The sequence below is a fragment of the Colletes latitarsis genome, chromosome 3 (genome assembly GCF_051014445.1).
Source record: "Colletes latitarsis isolate SP2378_abdomen chromosome 3, iyColLati1, whole genome shotgun sequence".
In the NCBI taxonomy this organism is placed as follows: domain Eukaryota; kingdom Metazoa; phylum Arthropoda; class Insecta; order Hymenoptera; family Colletidae; genus Colletes; species Colletes latitarsis.
In genome coordinates, this window is record NC_135136.1 from 19578023 (window position 1) to 19599379 (window position 21357).

Below are 21357 nucleotides of genomic sequence, written 5' to 3' on the forward strand. Positions count from 1 at the left end.
ATTAATATTTTGGAGGATAACACACGTTAGGTCTAGGTTAGGTGGGGATTTGCCCTCATCAGGGTCATACTTTCGCGTTTTTCACATACTTGTTGAACAGATCCTGGGTTTTTTCTGGTTTGGATCACGTAGTAATGTGGAACCACACTGAAACAGACAATTAATCCTGGTGACGATCAATATTTTAGAGGCTAACGAACTCTAGGACTAGGTTAGGCCAGGAATTTTCCCACATCAGACACATACTTTCGCATTCTTCACATACTTCTTGAACAGATCCTGGGTTTTTTCTGGTTTGGATCACGTAGTAATGTGGTACCACACTGAAACAGTCAATTAAACCTGGTTTCGATTAATATTTTAGTGGATAACGCATGTTAGGTCTAGGTTAGGCCTGGGATTTTCCCTCATCAGACTCATACTTTCGCATTCTTAACATACTTGTTGAACAGATCCTGGGTTTTTTCTGTTTTCTTTCACGTAGTAATGTGGTACCACACTGAAACAGTCGATTAAACCTGGTTTCGATCAATATTTTAGAGGATAACGCATGTTATGTCTAGGTTAGGCCAGGGATTTTCCCTCATCAGACTCATACTTTTGCATTCTTCACATACTTGTTGAACTGATCCTGGGCTTTTCTGGATTGGATCACGTAGTAATGTGGTACCACACTGAAACTGTCAATTAAACCTGGTTTCCGTCAATATTTTACAGGATAACACATGTTAGATCTAGGTTAGGTCTAGGATTTGCCCTCATCAGCTTCATACTTTCGCATTCTTCACATACTTCTTGAACAGATCCTGGTTTTTTTCTGGTTTCGATCACGTAGTAATGTGGTACCACGCTGAATCAGACCATTAAACCTGATTTCGATTAATATTTTGGAGGATAACACACGTTAGGTCTAGGTTAGGTGGGGATTTGCCCACATCAGGGTCATACTTTCGCAGTTTTAACATACTTGTTGAACAGATCCTGGGATTTTTTCTCGTTTGGATCACGTGGTAATGTGGTGTCACACTGAAACTGTCATTTAAACGTGGTTTCCGGCAATATTTTAGAGGATAGCACATGTTAGGTCTACGTTAGGTCTAGGATTTGCCCTCATCAGTCTCATACTTTCGCATTCTTCACATACTTCTTGAACAGATCCTGCGTTTTTTCTTGTTACGATCACGTAGTAATGTGGTACCACACTGAAACAGACTCATTAAACCTGGTTTCGATTAATATTTTAGAGGATAGCACATGTTAGGTCTAGGTTAGGTCTGGGATTTGCCCTCATCAGGGTCATACTTTCGCAGTTGTAACATGCATATTGACATGATCGATGGTTTTTTCTGCTGTGGATCACGTCGTAAAGTGGTACCACACAGATACAGTCAATTAAACCTGGTTTCGATCAATATTTTATAGGATAACGCAAGTTAGGTCTGGGACATGTCTGGGATTTGCACTCATCAGGCTCATACTTTCGCGTTTTTCACATGCTTGTTGAAGAGATCCTGGGCTTTTCCTGGATTGGATCACGTAGTAATGTGGTACCACACTGAAACAGACCATTAAACCTGGTTTCGATAAATATTTTAGAGAATAATTCATGTTAGGTCTAGGTTAGGTCTGGCATTTGCTCTCATCGGACTCGTACTTTCGCATATTTCTCATGCTAGATGGCCAGATTCTGGGCTTTTTCTGGTTTGGATCACGTAGTAATGTGGTACCACACTGAAACAGTCCATTAAACCTGGTTTCGATCAATATTTTAGAGGATAGCGCATGTTATGTCTAGGTTAGGTCTGGGATTTGCCCTCATCAGGGTCATACTTTCGCAGTTTTAACATACATACTGACCTGATCGATGGTTTTTTCTGCTGTGGATCACGTCGTAAAGTGGTACCACACTGAAACAGTCAATTAAACCAAGTTCCGATCAATATTTTAGAGGATAACGCAAGTTAGGTCTGGGTTAGGTCCAGGATTTGCCCTCATCAGTCTCATACATTCGCATTCTTCACATACTTCTTGAACAGATCCTGGGTTTTTTCTGGGTTGGATCACATAGTAATGTGGTACCACACTGAAACAGTCAATTAAACCTGGTTTCGAACAATATTTTATAGGATAACGCAAGTTAGGTCTGGGATAGGTCTGGGATTTGCCCTCATCAGGGACATATTTTCGCGTTTTTCACATACTTGTTGCACAGACCCCTGGCTTTTTCTGGTTTGGATCACGTAGTAATGTGGTACCACACTGAAACAGATCATTAAACCTGGTTTCGATTAATATTTTAGTGGATAACACATCTTAGGTCTAGGTTAGGTCTGGGATTTGCCCTCATCAGGGTCATACTTTCGCATATTTCTCATACTTGATGGCCAGAGTCTGGGCTTTTTCTGGTTTGGATCACGTAGTAATGTGGTACCACACTGAAACAGTCCATTAAACCTTGTTTCGAACAATATTCTTGAGGACAACTCATGTTAGGTCTAGGTTAGGCCAGGGATTTTCCCTCATCAGTCTCATACTTTCGCGTTTTTCACATACTTGTTGAACAGATCCTCGGTTTTTCATGGTTTGGATCACGTAGCAATGTGGTACCACACTGAAACAGTCCATTAAACCTGGATTCCATCTATATTTTAGAGGACAATGCAAGTTAGGTCTGGGATTGGTCCGGGATTTGCCCTCATCAGCGTCATACTTTCGCATTTTTCACATACTTGTTGAACAGATCCTGGGTTTTTTCTGGTTTGGGTCACGCAGTAATGTGGTACCACACAGAAACAGACCACTAGACCTGGTTTCGGTCAATATTTTTGAGGATAACGCATGTTAGGTCTAGGTTAGGTCTGTGATTTGCACCCTTCCGGCTCATACTTTCGCATATTTCTCATTCTTGTTGGCCAGATCCTGGGCTTCCACTGGTTTGGATCACGTAGTAATGTCATGCCACACTGAAACAGTCAATTAATCGTAGTCTTGATAAATATTTTACAGAACAACGCAAGTTAGGTCTGGGATGGGTCTGGGATTTGCTCTCATCAGGCTCGTACTTTCGCATATTTCCCATACTTGATGGCCAGATTCTGGGCTTTTTCTGGTTTGGATCACGTGGTAATGTGGTATCACACTGAAACTGTCATTTAAACGTGGTTTCCGTCAATATTTTAGAGGATAGCACATGTTAGCTCTAGGATAGGTCTAGGATTTGCCCTCATCAGTCTCATACTTTCGCATTCTTCACATACTTCTCTTACAGATCCTGCGTTCTTTCTTGTTTCGATCACGTTGTAATGTGGTACCACACTGAAACAGACTCATTATGCCAGGTTTCGATTAATATTTTAGAGGATAACACATGTTAGGTCTAGGTTAGGTCTGGGATTTGCCCTCATCAGGGTCATACTTTCGCAGTTTTAACATACATGTTGACCTGATCGATGGTTTTTTCTGCTGTGGATCACGTCGTAAAGTGGCACCACACTGAAACAGTCAATTAAACCTGGTTTCGATCAATATTTTATAGGATAACGCAAGTTAGGTCTGGGACAGGTCGGGGATTTGCACTCATCAGGGTCATATTTTCGCGTTTTTCACATACCTGTTGAACAGATCCCTGACTTTTTCTGGTTTCGATCACGTACTAATGTGGTACCACACTGAAACAGTCCATTAAACCTGTTTTCGATCAATATTTTAGAGGATAACGCATGTTAGGTCTAGGTTAGGCCTGGGATTTGCCCTCATCAGGGTCATACTTTCGCAGTTTTAACATACATGTTGACCTGAGGGAGTGTTTTTTCTGCATTGGATCGCGTAGCAAAGTGGAACCACACTAAAACTGTCAATTAAACCTGGTTTCGAACAATGTTTTAGAGGATAACGCAAGTTATGTCTGGGATATGTCTGGGATTTGCCCACATCAGGCTGATACCTTCGCATTTTTCAGATACTTGTTGAACACATCCTGGGCTTTTCTGGTTTGGATCACGTAGTAATGTGGTACCACACTGTAACTGACCATTTAACCTGGTTTCGATCAATATTTTAGAGGATAACGCAAGTTAGATCTGGGATAGGTCTGTGATCTGCTCTCATCAGGCTCATACTTCCGCGTTTTTCGCATACTTGTTGAAGAGATCCTGGGCTTTTTCTGGATTGGATCACGTAGTAATGTGGTACCACACTGAAACAGTCGATTAATCCTGGTGTCGATCAATATCTTAGAGGATTACGCATGTTAGGTCAAGGTTAGGCCTGGGATTTACCCTCATCGCGGTCATACTTTCGCAGTTTTAACATACATGTTGACCTCAGTGATTGTTTTTTTTGCATTGGATCGCGTAGCAAAGTGGTACCACACTAAAACAGTCAATTAAACCTGGTTTCGAACAATGTCTTAGAGGATAACGCAAGTTATGTCTGGGATAGGTCTGGGATTTGCCCTCATCAGGCTCATACTTTCGCGTTTTTCGCATACTTGTTGAAGAGATCCTGGGCTTTTTCTGGATTGGATCACGTAGTAATGTGGTACCACACTGAAACAGACCATTAAACCTGGTTTCGATCAATATTTTAGAGGATAACGCATGTTAGGTCTAGGTTAGGCCTGGGATTTGCCCTCATCACGGTCATACTTTCGCAGTTTTAGCATACATGTTGACCTGAGTGAGTGTTTTTTTTGCATTGGATCGCGTAGCAAAGTGGTACCACACTAAAACAGTCAATTAAACCTGGTTTCGAACAATGTTTTAGAGGGTAACGCAAGTTAGGTCTGGGACAGGTCGGGGATTTGCACTCATCAGGGTCATATTTTCGCGTTTTTCACATACCTGTTGAACAGATCCCTGGCTTTTTCTGGTTTGGGTCACGTAGTAATGTGGTACCACACTGAAACAGTCGATTAATCCTGGTTTCGATCAATATCTTAGAGGATAACGCATGTTAGGTCAAGGTTAGGCCTGGGATTTGCCCTCATCACGGTCATACTTTCGCAGTTTTAACGTACATGTTGATCTGAGTGAGTGTTTTTTTTGCATTGGATCGCGTAGCAAAGTGGTACCACACTAAAACAGTCAATTAAACCTGGTTTCGAACAATGTTTTAGAGGGTAACGCAAGTTATATCTGGGATAGGTCTGGGATCTGCCCTCATCAGGCTCATACCTTCGCATTTTTCACATACTTGTGGAACACATCCTGGGTTTTTCTGGTTTGGATCACGTAGTAATGTGGTACTACACTGAAACAGACCATTAAACCTGGTTTCGATCAATATTTTAGAGGATAACGCATGTTAGGTCTAGGTTAGGCCTGGGATTTGCCCTCATCAGGGTCATACTTTCGCAGTTTTAACATACATGTTGACCTCAGTGAGTGTTTTTTTTGCATTGGATCGCGTAGCAAAGTGGTACCACACTAAAACAGTCAATTAAACCTGGTTTCGAACAATGTCTTAGAGGATAACGCAAGTTATGTCTGGGATAGGTCTGGGATTTGCCCTCATCAGGCTCATACTTTCGCGTTTTTCGCATACTTGTTGAAGAGATCCTGGGCTTTTTCTGGATTGGATCACGTAGTAATGTGGTACCACACTGAAACAGTCCATTAACCCTGGTTTCGATCAATATTTTAGAGAATAATTCATGTTAGGCCTAGGTTAGGCCTGGGATTTGCCCTCATCAGGGTCATTCTTTCGCAGTTTTAACATACATGTTGACCTGAGCGAGTGTTTTTTCTGCATTGGATCGCGTAGCAAAGTGGAACCACACTAAAACTGTCAATTAAACCTGGTTTCGAACAATATTTTAGAGGATAACGCAAGTTATGTCTGGGATAGGTCTGGGATTTGCCCTCATCAGGCTCATACTTTCGCGTTTTTCACATGCTTGTTGAAGAGATCCTGAGCTTTTTCTGGATTGGATCACGTAGTAATGTGGTACCACACTGAAACAGTCCATTAAACCTGGTTTCGATCAATATTTTATAGAATAATTCATGTTAGGTCTAGGATAGGTCTGGCATTTGCTCCCTTCGGGCTCGTACTTTCGCATATTTCTCATACTAGATGGCCAGATTCTGGGCTTTTTCTGGTTTGGATCACGTAGTAATGAGGTACCACACTGAAACAGTCCATTAAACCTGGTTTCGATCAATATTTTAGAGGATAGCGCATGTTATGTCTAGGTTAGTCCTGGGATTGGCCCACATCAGACTCATACTTTCGCATTCTTCACATACTTGTTGAACAGATCCTGGGTTTTTTCTGGTTTGGATCACGTAGTAATGTGGTACCACACTGAAACAGTCGATTACCCCTCGTTTCGATCAATATTTTAGAGGATAACGCAAGATAGGTCTGGGATAGGTCTGGGATTTGCCCACATCAGGCTCATACCTTCGCAGTTTTAACATACATGTTGACCTGAGTGAGTGTTTTTTTTGCATTGGATCGCGTAGCAAAGTGGTACCACACTAAAACAGTCAATTAAACCTGGTTTCGAACAATGTTATAGAGGATAACGTAAGTTATGTCAGGGATAGGTCTGGGATTTGCCCTCATCAGGGTCATATTTTCGCGTTTTTCACATACTTGTTGCACAGACCCCTGGCTTTTTCTGGTTTGGATCACGTAGTAATGTGGTACCACACTGAAAGAGTCGATTAATCCTTGTTTCGATCAATATCTTACAGGATAATGCATGTTAGGTCAAGGTTAGGCCTGGGATTTGCCCTCATCACGGTCATACTTTCGCAGTTTTAACATACATATTGACCTGAGTGAGTGTTTTTTCTGCATTGGATCGTGTAGCAAAGTGGTACCACACTAAAACAGTCAATTAAACCTGGTTTCGAACAATGTTTTAGAGGATAACGCAAGTTATGTCTGGGATAGGTCTGGGATTTGCCCACATCAGGCTCATACCTTCGCATTTTTCACATACTTGTTGAACACATCCTGGGCTTTTCTGGTTTGGATCACGTAGTAATGTGGTACCACACTGAAACAGACCATTTAACCTGGTTTCGATCAATATTTTTGAGGATAACGCACTATAGGTATATGTTAGGCCTGGGATTAGCCCTCATCAGGGTCATATTCTCGCGTTTTTCACATACCTGTTGAACAGATACCTGGCTTTTTCTGGTTTGGATCACGTAGTAATGTGGTACCACACTGAAACAGTCGATTAATCCTGGTTTCGATCAATATCTTAGAGGATAACGCATGTTAGGTCAAGGTTAGGCCTGGGATTTGCCCTCATCACGGTCATACTTTCGCAGTTTTAACATACATGTTGATCTGAGTCAGTGTTTTTTTTTGCATTGGATCGCGTAGCAAAGTGGTACCACACTAAAACGGTCAATTAAACCTGGTTTCGAACAATGTTGTAGAGGGTAACGCAAGTTATGTCTGGGATAGGTCTGGGATTTGCCCTCATCAGGCACATACCTTCGCATTTTTCACATACTTGTTGAACACATCCTGGGTTTTTCTGGTTTGCATCACGTAGTAATGTGGTACCACACTGAAACAGTCGATTAATCCTGGATTCGATCAATATCTTAGAGGATAATGCATGTTAGGACAAGGTTAGGCCTGGGATTTGCCCTCATCACGGTCATACTTTCGCAGTTTTAACATACATGTTGAGCTGAGTGAGTGTTTTTTTTGCATTGGATCGCGTAGCAAAGTGGTACCACACTAAAACAGACCATTAAACCTGGTTTCGATCACTATTTTAGAGGATAACGCTAGTTAGGTCTGGGATAGGTCTGGGATCTGCCCTCATCAGGCTCATACCTTCGCATTTTTCACATACTTGTTGAACACATCCTGGGTTTTTCTGGTTTGGATCACGTAGTAATGTGGTACCACACTGAAACAGACCATTAAACCTGGTTTCGATCAATATTTTATAGAATAATTCATGTTAGGTGTAGGTTAGGTCTGGCATTTGCTCTCTTCGGGCTCGTACGTTCGCATATTTCTCATACTAGATGGCCAGATTCTGGGCTTTTTCTGGTTTGGATCACGTAGTAATGTGGTACCACACTGAAACAGTCCATTAAACCTGGTTTCGATCAATATTTTAGAGGATAGCGCATGTTATGTCTAGGTTAGGCCTGGGATTGGCCCACATCAGACTCATACTTTCGCATTCTTCACATACTTGTTGAACAGATCCTGTGTTTTTTCTGGTTTGGATCACGTAGTAATGTGGTACCACACTGAAACAGTCGATTAACCCTCGTTTCGATCAATATTTTAGAGGATAACGCAAGTTAGGTCTGGGATAGGTCTGGGATTTGCCCTCATCAGGGTCATACTTTCGCAGTTTTAACATACTTGTTGCACAGACCCCTGGCTTTTTCTGGTTTGGATCACGTAGTAATGTGGTACAGTCGATTATTCCTGGTTTCGATCAATATCTTAGAGGATAAGCATGTTAGGTCAAGGTTAGGCCTGGGAGTTGCCCTCATCACGGTCATACTTTTGCAGTTTTAACATACATGTTGACCTGAGTGAGTGTTTTTTTTGCATTGGATCGCGTAGCAAAGTGGTACCACACTAAAACAGTCAATTAAACCTGGTTTCGAACAATGTTTTAGAGGATAACGCAAGTTATGTCTGGGATAGGTCTGGGATTTGCCCACATCAGGCTGATACCTTCGCATTTTTCACATACTTGTTGAACACATCCTGGGCTTTTCTGGTTTGGATCACGTAGTAATGTGGTACCACACTGAAACAGACCATTTAACCTGGTTTCGATCAATATTTTTGAGGATAACGCATTATAGGTATATGTTAGGCCTGGGATTAGCCCTCATCAGGGTCATATTTTCGCGTTTTTCACATACTTGTTGCACAGACCCCTGGCTTTTTCTGGTTTGTATCACGTAGTAATGTGGTACCACAATGAAACTGTCAATTAAACCGGGTTTCCGTCAATATTTTAGAGAATAATTCACGTTAGGTCTAGGTTAGGTCTGGGATTTGCTCCCATCAGGCTCATACTTTCGCATATTTCTCATTTTCGATGGCCAGAACCTGGGCTTCCACTGGTTTGGTCCACGTAGTAATGTGGTACCACAGTGAAGCAGTCAATTAAACCTCGTCTTGATAAATATTTTAGAGGATAACGCATGTTAGCTGTGGGATAGGTCTAGGATTTGCCCTCATCAGGCTGATACTTTCGCATATTACTCACACTTGTTGGCTAGATCCTGGGCTTTTTCTGGATTGGATCACGTATTAATGTGGTACCACACTGAAACAGTCAATTAAACCTGGTTTCCATCAATATTTTAGAGCATAACACATGTTAGGTCTGGGTTAGGTCCAGGATTTGCCCTCATCGGGCTCGTACATTCGCATTCTTCACATACTTCTTGAACAGATCCTGGGTTTTTTTTGGTTTGGGTCACATAGTAGTGTGGTACCACACTGAAACAGTCAATTAAACCTGGTCTTGATAAATATTTTAGAGGATAACGCAAGTTATGTCTGGGATAGGTCTGGGATTTGCCCTCATCAGGCTCATACTTTCGCGTTTTTCACATACTTTTTGTAGAGATCCTGGGCTTTGGCTGGATTGGATCACGTAGTAGTGTTGTACCACACTGAAACAGTCCATTAAACCTGGTTTCGATCAATATTTTAGAGAATATTTCGTGTTAGGTCTAGGTTAGGTCTGGGATTTGCCCTCATCAGGATCATACTTTTGCAGTTTTAACATACATGTTGAACAGATCCCTGGATTTCTCTGGTTTGGATCACGTAGTAATGTGGTGCCATACTGAAACAGTCAATTAAACCTGGTTTCGATCAACATTTTAGAGGATAACGCATGTTAGGTCTCGGTTAGGCCAGAGATTTGCCCACATCAGGGTCATACTTTCACATATTTCTCATACTTGATGGTCAGATTCTGGGCCTTTACTGGTTTGGATCACGTGGTAATGTGGTACCACTCAGAAACAGTCCATGAAACCTGGTTTCGATCAATATTTTAGAGGATAACGGATGTTAGGTCTAGGTTAGGCCTGGGATTTGCCCTCATCAGACTCATACTTTCGCATTCTTCACATAGTTGTTGAACAGAACCTGGGTTTTTTCTAGTTTGGAGCACGTAGTAATGTGGTACCACACTGAAACAGTCAATTAAACCAGGTTTCGATCAATATTTTAGAGGATAACGCATGTTAGGTCTGGGATATGTCTGGGATTTGCCCTCATCAGGGTCATACTTTCGCAGTTTTAACATACATGTTGAACAGATCCCTGGATTTTACTGGTTTGGATCACGTAGTAATGTGGTACCACACTGAAACAGTCAATTAAACCTGTATTCCATCAATATTTTAGAGGATAACATATGTTAGGCCCGGGTTAGGTCCAGGATTTGCCCTCATCAATCTCATACATTCGCTTTCTTCACATACTTCTTGAACAGATCCTGGGTTTTTTCTGGACTGGATCACGTAGTAATGTGGTACCACACTGAAACAGTCGATTAAACCTGGTTTCGATCAATATTTTTGAGGATAACGCATGTTAGGTCTAGCTTAGGTCTGGGATTTGCCCTCATCAGGGTCATAATTTCGCAGTTATAACATACATGTTGACCTGATCGTGGGTTTTTTCTGCTTTGGATCACGTAGCAAAGCGGTACCACATTAAAACAGTCAATCAAACCTGGTTTCGATCAATGTTTTAGAGGATAACGCAAGTTATGTCTGGGATAGTTCTGGGATTTGCCCTCATCAGGCTCATACTTTCGCGTTTTTCATATACTTGTTGAACAGATCCTGGGTTTTTCTGGTTTGGATCACGTAGTATTGTGGTACCACACTGATACAGACCATTAAACCTGGTTTGGATTAATATTTTAATGGATAACACATGTTAGGTCTAGGTTAGGTCTGGGATTTGCCCTCATCAGGGTCATACTTTCGCAGTTTTAACATACATGTTGAACAGATCCCTGGATTTTACTGGTTTGGATCACGTAGTAATGTGGTACCACACTGAAACAGTCAATTAAACCTGTATTCCATCAATATTTTAGAGGATAACATATGTTAGGTCTGGGTTAGGTCCAGGATTTGCCCTCATCAAACTCATACATTCGCATTCTTCACATACTTCTTGAACAGATCCTGGGTTTTTTCTGGATTGGATCACGTAGTAATGTGGTACCACACTGAAACAGTCCATTAAACCTGGTTTCGATCAATAGTTTAGAGGATAACGCATGTTAGGTCTAGGTTAGGCCAGGGATTTGCCCACATCAGGGTCATACTTTCACATTTTTCGCGTACATGTTGGCCAGATCCTGGGTTTTTTCTGGTTTGGATCACGTAGTAATGTGGTACCACACTGAAACAGTCGATTAAACCTGGTTTCGATGAATATTTTTGAGGATAACGCATGTTAGGTCGAGGTTACGCCTGGGATTTTCCCTTATCAGACTCATAGATTCGCATCCATCACATACCTGTTGAACAGATCCTGGGTTTTTTCTGGTTTGGATCTCGTAGGAATGTGGTACCACACAGAAACAGTCAAATAAACCTCGTTTCGATCAATATTTTTGAGGATAACGCATGTTAGGTCTAGGTTAGGCCTGGGATTTTCCCTCATCAGACTCATACTTTCGCATTCTTCACATACTTGTTGAACAGATCCTGGGTTTTTTCTCGTTTGGATCACGCAGTAATGTGGTACCACACTGAAACAGTCAACTGAACCTGGTTTCCATCAATATTTTAGAGGATAACGCAAGTTAGGTCTGGGATAGGTCTGGGATTTGCCCTCATCAGGGTCATACTTTCGCAGTTTTAAAATACATGTTGACCTGATGGATGGTTTTTTCTGCATTGGTTCACGTAGTAATGTGGTACCACACAGAAACAGTCAATTAAACCTGGTCTCGATCAATATTTTATAGGATAACGCAAGTTAGGTCTGGGACAGGTCTGGGATTTGCCCTCATTAGGGTCATATTTTCGCGTTTTTCATATACTTGATGATCAGATCCCTGGCTTTTTCTGGTTTGGATCACGAACTAATGTGGTACCACACTGAAACAGTCCATTAAACCTGGTTGCGATCAATATTTTAGAGGATAACGCATGTTAGGTCTGGCTTAGGCCAGGGATTTGCCCTCATCAGGGTCATACTTTCGCAGTTTTAACATACATGTTGACCTGAGCGAGGGTTTTATCTGCTTTGGATCACGTAGTAATGTGGTACCACACTGAAACAGTCAATTAAATCTGGTCTTGATAAACATTTTAGAGGATAACGCATGTTAGGTCTGGGTTAGGTCTAGGATTTGCCCTCATCAGTCTCATACTTTCGCATTCTTCACATACTTCTTGAACAGATCCTGGGTTTTTTCTAGGTTCGATCACGTAGTAATGTGGTACCACACTGTAACAGACCATTAAACCTGGTTTCGATTAATATTTTAGAGGATAACACATCTTAGGCCTAGGTTAGGTCAGGGATTTGCCCTCATCAGGGTCATACTTTCGCAGTTTTAAAATACATGTTGACCTGATAGATGGTTTTTTTTGCTTTGGATCACGTAGTAAAGTGGTACCACACAGAAACAGTCAATTAAACCTGGTTTCGATCAATATTTTTGAGGATAACGCAAGTTATGTCTGGGTAAGTTCTGGGATTTGACCTCATCAGGCTCAGACTTTCGCGTTTTTCACATACTTGTTGAACAGATCCTGGATTTTTACTGGTTTGGATCACGTAGTAATGTGGTACCACACTGGAACAGTCGATTAAACCTTGTTTCGATCAATATTTTATAGGATAACGCAAGTTAGGTCTGGGATTTTCCCTCATCAGGGTCATATTTTCGCGTTTTTCACATACTTGTTGAACATATCCCTGGCTTTTTCTGGTTTGGTTAACGAACTGATGTGGCACCACACTGAAACAGTCCATTAAACCTGGTTTTGACCAATATTTTAGAGGATAACGCATGTTAGGTCTGGGACAGGTCTGGGATTTGCCCTCATTAGGGTCATATTTTCGCGTATTTCATATACTTGATGATCAGATCCCTGGCTTTTTCTGGTTTGGATCACGAACTAATGTGGTACCACACTGAAACAGTCCATTAAACCTGGTTGCGATCAATATTTTAGAGGATAACGCATGTTAGGTCTGGCTTAGGCCAGGGATTTGCCCTTATCAGGGTCATACTTTCGCAGTTTTAACATACATGTTGACCTGAGCGAGGGTTTTATCTGCTTTGGATCACGTAGTAATGTGGTACCACACTGAAACAGTCAATTTAATCTGGTCTTGATAAACATTTTAGAGGTTAACGCATGTTAGGTCTGGGTTAGGTCTAGGATTTGCCCTCATCAGTCTCATACTTTCGCATTCTTCACATACTTCTTGAACAGATCCTGGGTTTTTTCTAGGTTCGATCACGTAGTAATGTGGTACCACACTGCAACAGACCATTAAACCTGGTTTCGTTTAATATTTTAGAGGATAACACATGTTAGGTCTAGGTTAGGTCTGGTATTTGCCCTCATCAGGGTCATACTTTCGCAGTTTTAAAATACATGTTGACCTGATCGATGGTTTTTTTTGCTTTGGATCACGTAGTAAAGTGGTACCACACTGAAACAGTCCATTAAACCTGGTTGCGATCATTATTTTAGAGGATAACGCATGTTAGGTCTGGCTTAGGCCAGGGATTTGCCGTCATCAGGGTCATACTTTCGCAGTTTTAACATACATGTTGACCTGAGCGAGGGTTTTATCTGCTTTGGATCACGTAGTAATGTGGTACCACACTGAAACAGTCAATTAAATCTGGTCTTGATAGACATTTTAGAGGTTAACGCAAGTTATGTCTGGATTAGTTCTGGGATTTGCCATCATCAGGCTCATACTTTCGCATACTTCTCATTCTTGTTGGCCAGATCCTTTTCTTCCACTGGTTTGGATCATGTAGTAATGTGATGCCAGACTGAAGCAGTCAATTAATCCTGGTCTTGATAAGTATTTTAGAGGATAACGCAAGTTATGTCAGGGTAAGTTCTGGGATTTGCCCTCATCAGGCTCAGACTTTCGCGTTTTTCACATACTTGTTGAACAGATCCTGGATTTTTTCTGGTTTGGATCACGTAGTAATGTGGTACCACACTGAAACAGTCGATTAAACCTTGTTTCGATCAATATTTTATAGGATAACGCAAGTTAGGTCGGGGGTTTTCCCTCATCAGGGTCTTATTTACGCGTTTTTCACATACTTGTTGAACAGATCCATAGCTTTTTCTGGTTTGGATCACGATCTAATGTGGTACCACACTGAAACAGTCCATTAAACCTGGTCTCGGTCAATATTTTAGAGGATAGCGCATGTTAGGTCTAGGTTAGGCCAGGGATTTGGCCTCATCAGGGTCATAGTTTCGCAGTTTTAACATACATGTTGACATGAGCGAGGGTTTTTTCTGCTTTGGATCACGTAATAATGTGGTACCACACTGAAACAGTCAATTAAACCTGGTCTTGATAAATATTTTAGAGGATAACGCATGTTAGGTCTGGGTTAGGTCTAGGATTTGCCCTCATCAGGCTCATACTTTCGCATATTTCTCATACATCTTGAACAGATCCTGGGTTTTTTCTTGTTTCGATCACGTAGTAATGTGGTACCACACTGAGGCAGTCAATTAAACCCGGTTTCGATGAATATTTTAGAGGATAACACGTGTTAGGTCTAGGTTAGGTCTGGGATTTGCCCTCATCAGGGTCATACTTTCGCATTCTTCACATACTTCTTTAACAGATCCTGGGTTTTTTCTAGGTTTGATCACGTAGTAATGTGGTACCACACTGTAACAGACCATTAAACCTGGTTTCGATTAATATTTTAGAGGATAACACATGATAGGTCTAGGTTAGGTCTGGGATTTGCCCTCATCAGGGTCATACTTTCGCAGTTTTAAAATACATGTTGACCTGATCGATGGTTTTTTTTGCTTTGGATCACGTAGTAAAGTGGTACCACACTGAAACAGTCAATTAAACCTGGTTTCGATCAATATTTTATAGGATAACGCAAGTTAGGTCTGCGACAGGACTGGGATTTGCCCTCATTAGGATCATATTTTCGCGTTTTTCACATACTTGTTTAGCAGATCCCAGGCTTTTTCTGGTTTGGATCACGCACTAATGTGGTACCACTCAGAAACAGTCCATTCAACCTGGTTTCGATAAATATTTTAGAGGATAACGCATCTTAGGTCTAGGTTAGGCCAGGGATTTGCCCTCATCGGGGTCATACTTTCGCATTCTTCACATACTTCTTTAACAGATCCTGGGTTTTTTCTAGGTTTGATCACGTAGTAATGTGGTACCACACTGTAACAGACCATTAAACCTGGTTTCGATTAATATTTTAGAGGATAACACATGATAGGTCTAGGTTAGGTCTGGGATTTGCCCTCATCAGGGTCATACTTTCGCAGTTTTAAAATACATGTTGACCTGATCGATGGTTTTTTTTGCTTTGGATCACGTAGTAAAGTGGTACCACACTGAAACAGTCAATTAAACCTGGTTTCGATCAATATTTTAGAGGATAACGCATGTTAGGTCTAGGTTAGGCCTCGGATTTGCCCTCATCAGGGTCATACTTTCGCATTCTTCACATACTTCTTGAACAGATCCTGGGTTTTTTCTAGGTTCGATCACGTAGTAATGTGGTACCACACTGAAACTGTCAATTACACGTGGTTTCCGTTAATATTTTAGAGGATAACACATGTTAGGTCTAGGTGAGGTCTAGGTTTTGCCCTCATCAGGGTCATACTTTCGCAGTCTTAACATACATGTTGTCCCGATCGAGGGTTTTTTTTGCTTTGGATCACGTAGTAAAGTGGTACCACACAGAAACAGTCAATTAAACCTGGTTTCGATCAATATTTTTGAGGATAACGCAATTTATGTCTGGATTAGTTCTGGGATTTGCCATCATCAGGGTCATACTTTCGCCTACTTCTCATTCTTGTTGGCCAGATCCTTTTCTTCCACAGGTTCGGATCATGTAGTAATGTGATGCCACACTGAAGCAGTCAATTAATCCTGGTCTTGATAAATATTTTAGAGGATAACGCAAGTTATGTCTGGGTAAGTTCTGGGATTTGACCTCATCAGGCTCAGACTTTCGCGTTTTTCACATACTTGTTGAACAGATCCTGGGTTTTTTTCTGGTTTGGATCACGTAGTAATGTGGTACCACACTGAAACAGTCGATTAAACCTTGTTTCGAACAATATTTTTGAGGATATCGCATGTTAGGCCTAGGTTAGGCCTGGGATTTTCCCTCATCAGACTCATACTTTCGCGTTCTTCACATACTTGTTGAACAGATCCTGTCTTTTTTCTGGATTCGATCACGTATTAATGTGGTACCACACTGACACTGTCAATTAAATCTGGTTTCCGTCAATATTTTAGAGGATAACACATGTTAGGTCTAGCTTAGGTCTGGGATTTGCCCTCATCAGGGTCTTAATTTCGCAGTTATAACGTACATGTTGACCTGATCGAGGGTTTTTTCTGCATTGGATCACGTAGTAAAGAGGTACCACACGGAAACAGTCAATTAAACCAGGTTTCGATCAATATTTTATAGGATAACGCAAGTTAGGTCTGGGATTTTCCCTCATCAGGGTCATATTTTCGCGTATTTCACATACTTGTTGAACATATCCCTGGCTTTTACTGGTTTGGTTAACGAACTAATGTGGCACCACACTGAAACAGTCCATTAAACCTGGTTTCGATCAATATTTTAGAGGATAGCGCATGTTAGGTCTAGGTTAGGCCAGGGATTTGCCCTCATCAGGGTCATAGTTTCGCAGTTTTAACATACATGTTGACCTGAGCGAGGGTGTTTTCTGCTTTGGATCACGTAGTAATGTGGTACCACACTGAAACAGTCAATTAAATCTGGTCTTGATAAATATTTTAGAGGATAACGCATGGCAGGTCTGGGTTAGGTCTAGGATTTGCCCTCATCAGGCTCATACTGTCGCATATTTCTCATACTTGTTGGCTAGATCCTGGGCTTTTTCTGGATTGGAACACGCAGTAATGTGGTACCACACTGAAACTGTCAATTACACGTGGTTTCCGTTAATATTTTAGAGGATAACACATGTTAGGTCTAGGTAAGGTCTAGGTTTTGCCCTCATCAAGGTCATACTTTCGCAGTCTTAACATACATGTTGACCCGATCGAGGGTTTTTTTTGCTTTCGATCACGTAGTAAAGTGGTACCACACAGAAACAGTCAATTAAACCTGGTTTCGATCAATATTTTTGAGGATAACGCAATTTATGTCTGGATTAGTTCTGGGATTTGCCATCATCAGGGTCATACTTTCGCCTACTTCTCATTCTTGTTGGCCAGATCCTTTTCTTCCACAGGTTCGGATCATGTAGTAATGTGATGCCACACTGAAGCAGTCAATTAATCCTGGTCTTGATAAATATTTTAGAGGATAACGCAAGTTATGTCTGGGTAAGTTCTGGGATTTGACCTCATCAGGCTCAGACTTTCGCGTTTTTCACATACTTGTTGAACAGATCCTGGGTTTTTTTCTGGTTTGGATCACGTAGTAATGTGGTACCACACTGAAACAGTCGATTAAACCTTGTTTCGAACAATATTTTTGAGGATATCGCATGTTAGGTCTAGGTTAGGCCTGGGATTTTCCCTCATCAGACTCATACTTTCGCGTTCTTCACATACTTGTTGAACAGATCCTGGGTTTTTTCTGGATTCGATCACGTATTAATGTGGTACCACACTGACGCTGTCAATTAAATCTGGTTTCCGTCAATATTTTAGAGGATAACACATGTTAGGTCTAGCTTAGGTCTGGGGTTTGCCCTCATCAGGGTCATAATTTCGCAGTTATAACGTACATGTTGACCTGATCGAGGGTTTTTTCTGCTTTGGATCACGTAGCAAAGCGGTACCACATTAAAACAGTCAATTAAACCTTGTTTCGAACAATATTTTGAGGATATCGCATGTTAGGTCTAGGTTAGGCCTGGGATTTTCCCTCATCAGGCTCATACTTTCGCGTTTTTCATATACTTGTTGAACAGATCCTGGGTTTTTCTGGTTTCGATCACGTTGTATTGTGGTACCACACTGATACAGACCATTAAACCTGGTTTGGATTAATATTTTAATGGATAACACATGTTAGGTCTAGGTTAGGTCTGGGATTTGCCCTCATCAGGGTCATACTTTCGCATTTTTAACATACATGTTGAACAGATCCCTGGATTTTACTGGTTTGGATCACGTGGTAATGTGGTACCACACTGAAACAGTCAATTAAACCTGTATTCCATCAATATTTTAGAGGATAACATATGTTAGGCCCGGGTTAGGTCCAGGATTTGCCCTCTTCAATCTCATACATTCGCATTCTTCACATACTTCTTGAACAGATCCTGGGTTTTTACTGGATTGGATCACGTAGTAATGTGGTACCACACTGAAACAGTCGATTAAACCTGGTTTCGATCAATATTTTTGAGGATAACGCATGTTAGATCTAGGTTAGGCCTGGGATTTTCCCTCATCAGACTCATACTTTCGCATTCTTCCCATACTTGTTGAACAGATCCTGGGTTTCTTCTGGTTTGGATAACGTAGTAATGTGGTACCACACTGAAACAGTCAATTAAACCTGGTTTCGATCAATATTTTAGAGGATAACGCATGTTAGGTCTAGCTTAGGTCTGGGATTTGCCCTCATCAGGGTCATAATTTCGCAGTTATAACATACATGTTGACCTGATCGGGGGGTTTTTCTGCTTTGGATCACGTAACAAATCGGTACCACATTAAAACAGTCAATTAAACCTGGTTTCGATCAATGTTTTAGAGGATAACGCAAGTTATGTCTGGGATAGTTCTGGGATTTGCCCTCATCAGGCTCATACTTTCGCGTTTTTCATATACTTGTTGAACAGATCCTGGGTTTTTCTGGTTTTGATCACGTAGTATTGTGGTACCATACTGAGACAGACCATTAAACCTGGTTTCGATTAATATTTTAGAGGATAACACATGTTAGGCCTAGGTTAGGTCGGGAATTTGCCCTCATCAGGGTCATACTTTCGCATTCTTCACATACTTGTTGAACAGATCCTGGGTTTTTCTCTGGTTTGGATCACGTAGTAATGTGGTACCACACTGAAACAGTCGATTAAACCTGGTTTCGATGAATATTTTTGAGGATAACGCATGTTAGGTCGAGGTTACGCCTGGGATTTTCCCTCATCAGACTCATAGATTCGCATCCTTCACATACTTGTTGAACAGATCCTGGGTTTTTTCTCGTTTGGATCACGCAGTAATGTGGTACCACACGGAAACAGTCAACTGAACCTGGTTTCCATCAATATTTTAGAGGATAACGCAAGTTAGGTCTGGGATAGGTCTGGGATTTGCCCTCATCAGGGTCAAATTTTCGCATTTTTCACATACTTGTTGAACAGATCCTGGAATTTTTTCTGGTTTGGATCATGTGGTAGTGTGGTACCACACTGAAACAGACCATTAAAACTGGTGTCGATTGATATTTTAGAGGATAACACATGTTAGGTCTAGGTTAGGTCTGGGATTTGCCCTCATCCGGGTCATACTTTCGCATAATTCTCATACTTGTTGAACAGATCCCTGGCTTTTTCTGGTTTGGATCACGTACTAATGTGGTCCCACTCTGAAACAGTCCATTAAACCTGGGTTCGATCAATATTTTAGAGGATAACGCATGTTAGGGGTAGGTTAGCCCTGGGATTTGCACTCATCAGGGTCATATTTTCGCATTTTTCACATACTTGTTGAACAGATCCTGGGCTTTTCTGGTTTGGATCACGTAGTAATGTGGTACCACACTGAAACAGTCGATTAATCCTGATTTCGATCAATATTTTAGAGGATAACACACGTTAAGTCTAGGTTAGGTCTAGGATTTGCCCTCACCAGACTCATACTTTCGCATTCTTCACATACTTCTTGAACAGATCCTGGGTTTTTTCTTGTTTCGATCACGTAGTAATGTGGTACCACACTGAGACAGTCAATTAAACCCGGTTTCGATGATTATTTTAGAGGATAACACATGTTAGGCCTAGGTTAGGTCTGGTATTTGCCCTCATCAGGGTCATACTTTCGCAGTTTTCAAATACATGTTGACCTGATCGATGGTTTTTTCTGCTTTGGATCACGAAGTAAAGTGGTACCACCCTGAAACAGTCAATTAAACCTGGTTTCGATCAATATTTTATAGGATAACGCAAGTTAAGTCTGCGACAGGCCTGGGATTTGCCCTCATTAGGATCATATTTTCGCGTTTTTCACATACTTGTTGAGCAGATCCCAGGCTTTTTCTGGTTTGGATCACGTACTAATGTGGTACCACTCAGAAACAGTCCATTCAACCTGTTTTCGATAAATATTTTAGAGGATAGCGCATGTTAGGTCTAGGTTAGGCCAGGGATTTGCCCTCATCAGGGTCATAGTTTCGCAGTTTTAACATACATGTTGACCTGAGCGAGGGTTTTTTCTGCTTTGGATCACGTAGTAATGTGGTACCACACTGAAACAGTCAATTAAATCTGGTCTTGACAAAATATTTTAGAGGATAACGCATGTTAGGTCTGGGTTAGGTCTAGGATTTGCCCTCATCAGGCTCATACTGTCGCATATTTCTCATACTTGTTGGCTAGATCCTGGGCTTTTTCTGGTTTGGATCACGTAGTAATGTGGTACCACACTCAAGCAGTTGATTAAACCTTGTTTCGATCAATATTTTATAGGATAACGCAAGTTAGGTCTGGGATTTTCCCTCATCAGGGTCATATTTTTGCGTTTTTCCCATACTTGTTGAGCAGATCCCAGGCTTTTTCTGGTTTGGATCACGTACTAATGTGGTACCACTCGGAAACAGTCCATTCAACGTGGTTTCGATCAATATTTTAGAGGATAACGCATGTTAGGTCTAGGTTAGGCCAGGGATTTGCCCTCATCAGGGTCATACTTTCGCAGTTTTAACATACATGTTGACCTGAGCGAGGGTTTTTTGTGCTTTGGATCACGTAGTAATGTGGTACCACACTGAAGCAGTCAATTAAATCTGGTCTTGATAAATATTTAAGAGGATAACGCATGTTAGGTCTGGGTTAGGTCTAGGATTTGCCCTCATCAGTCTCATACTTTCGCATTCTTCACATACTTCTTGAACAGATCCTGGGTTTTTTCTAGGTT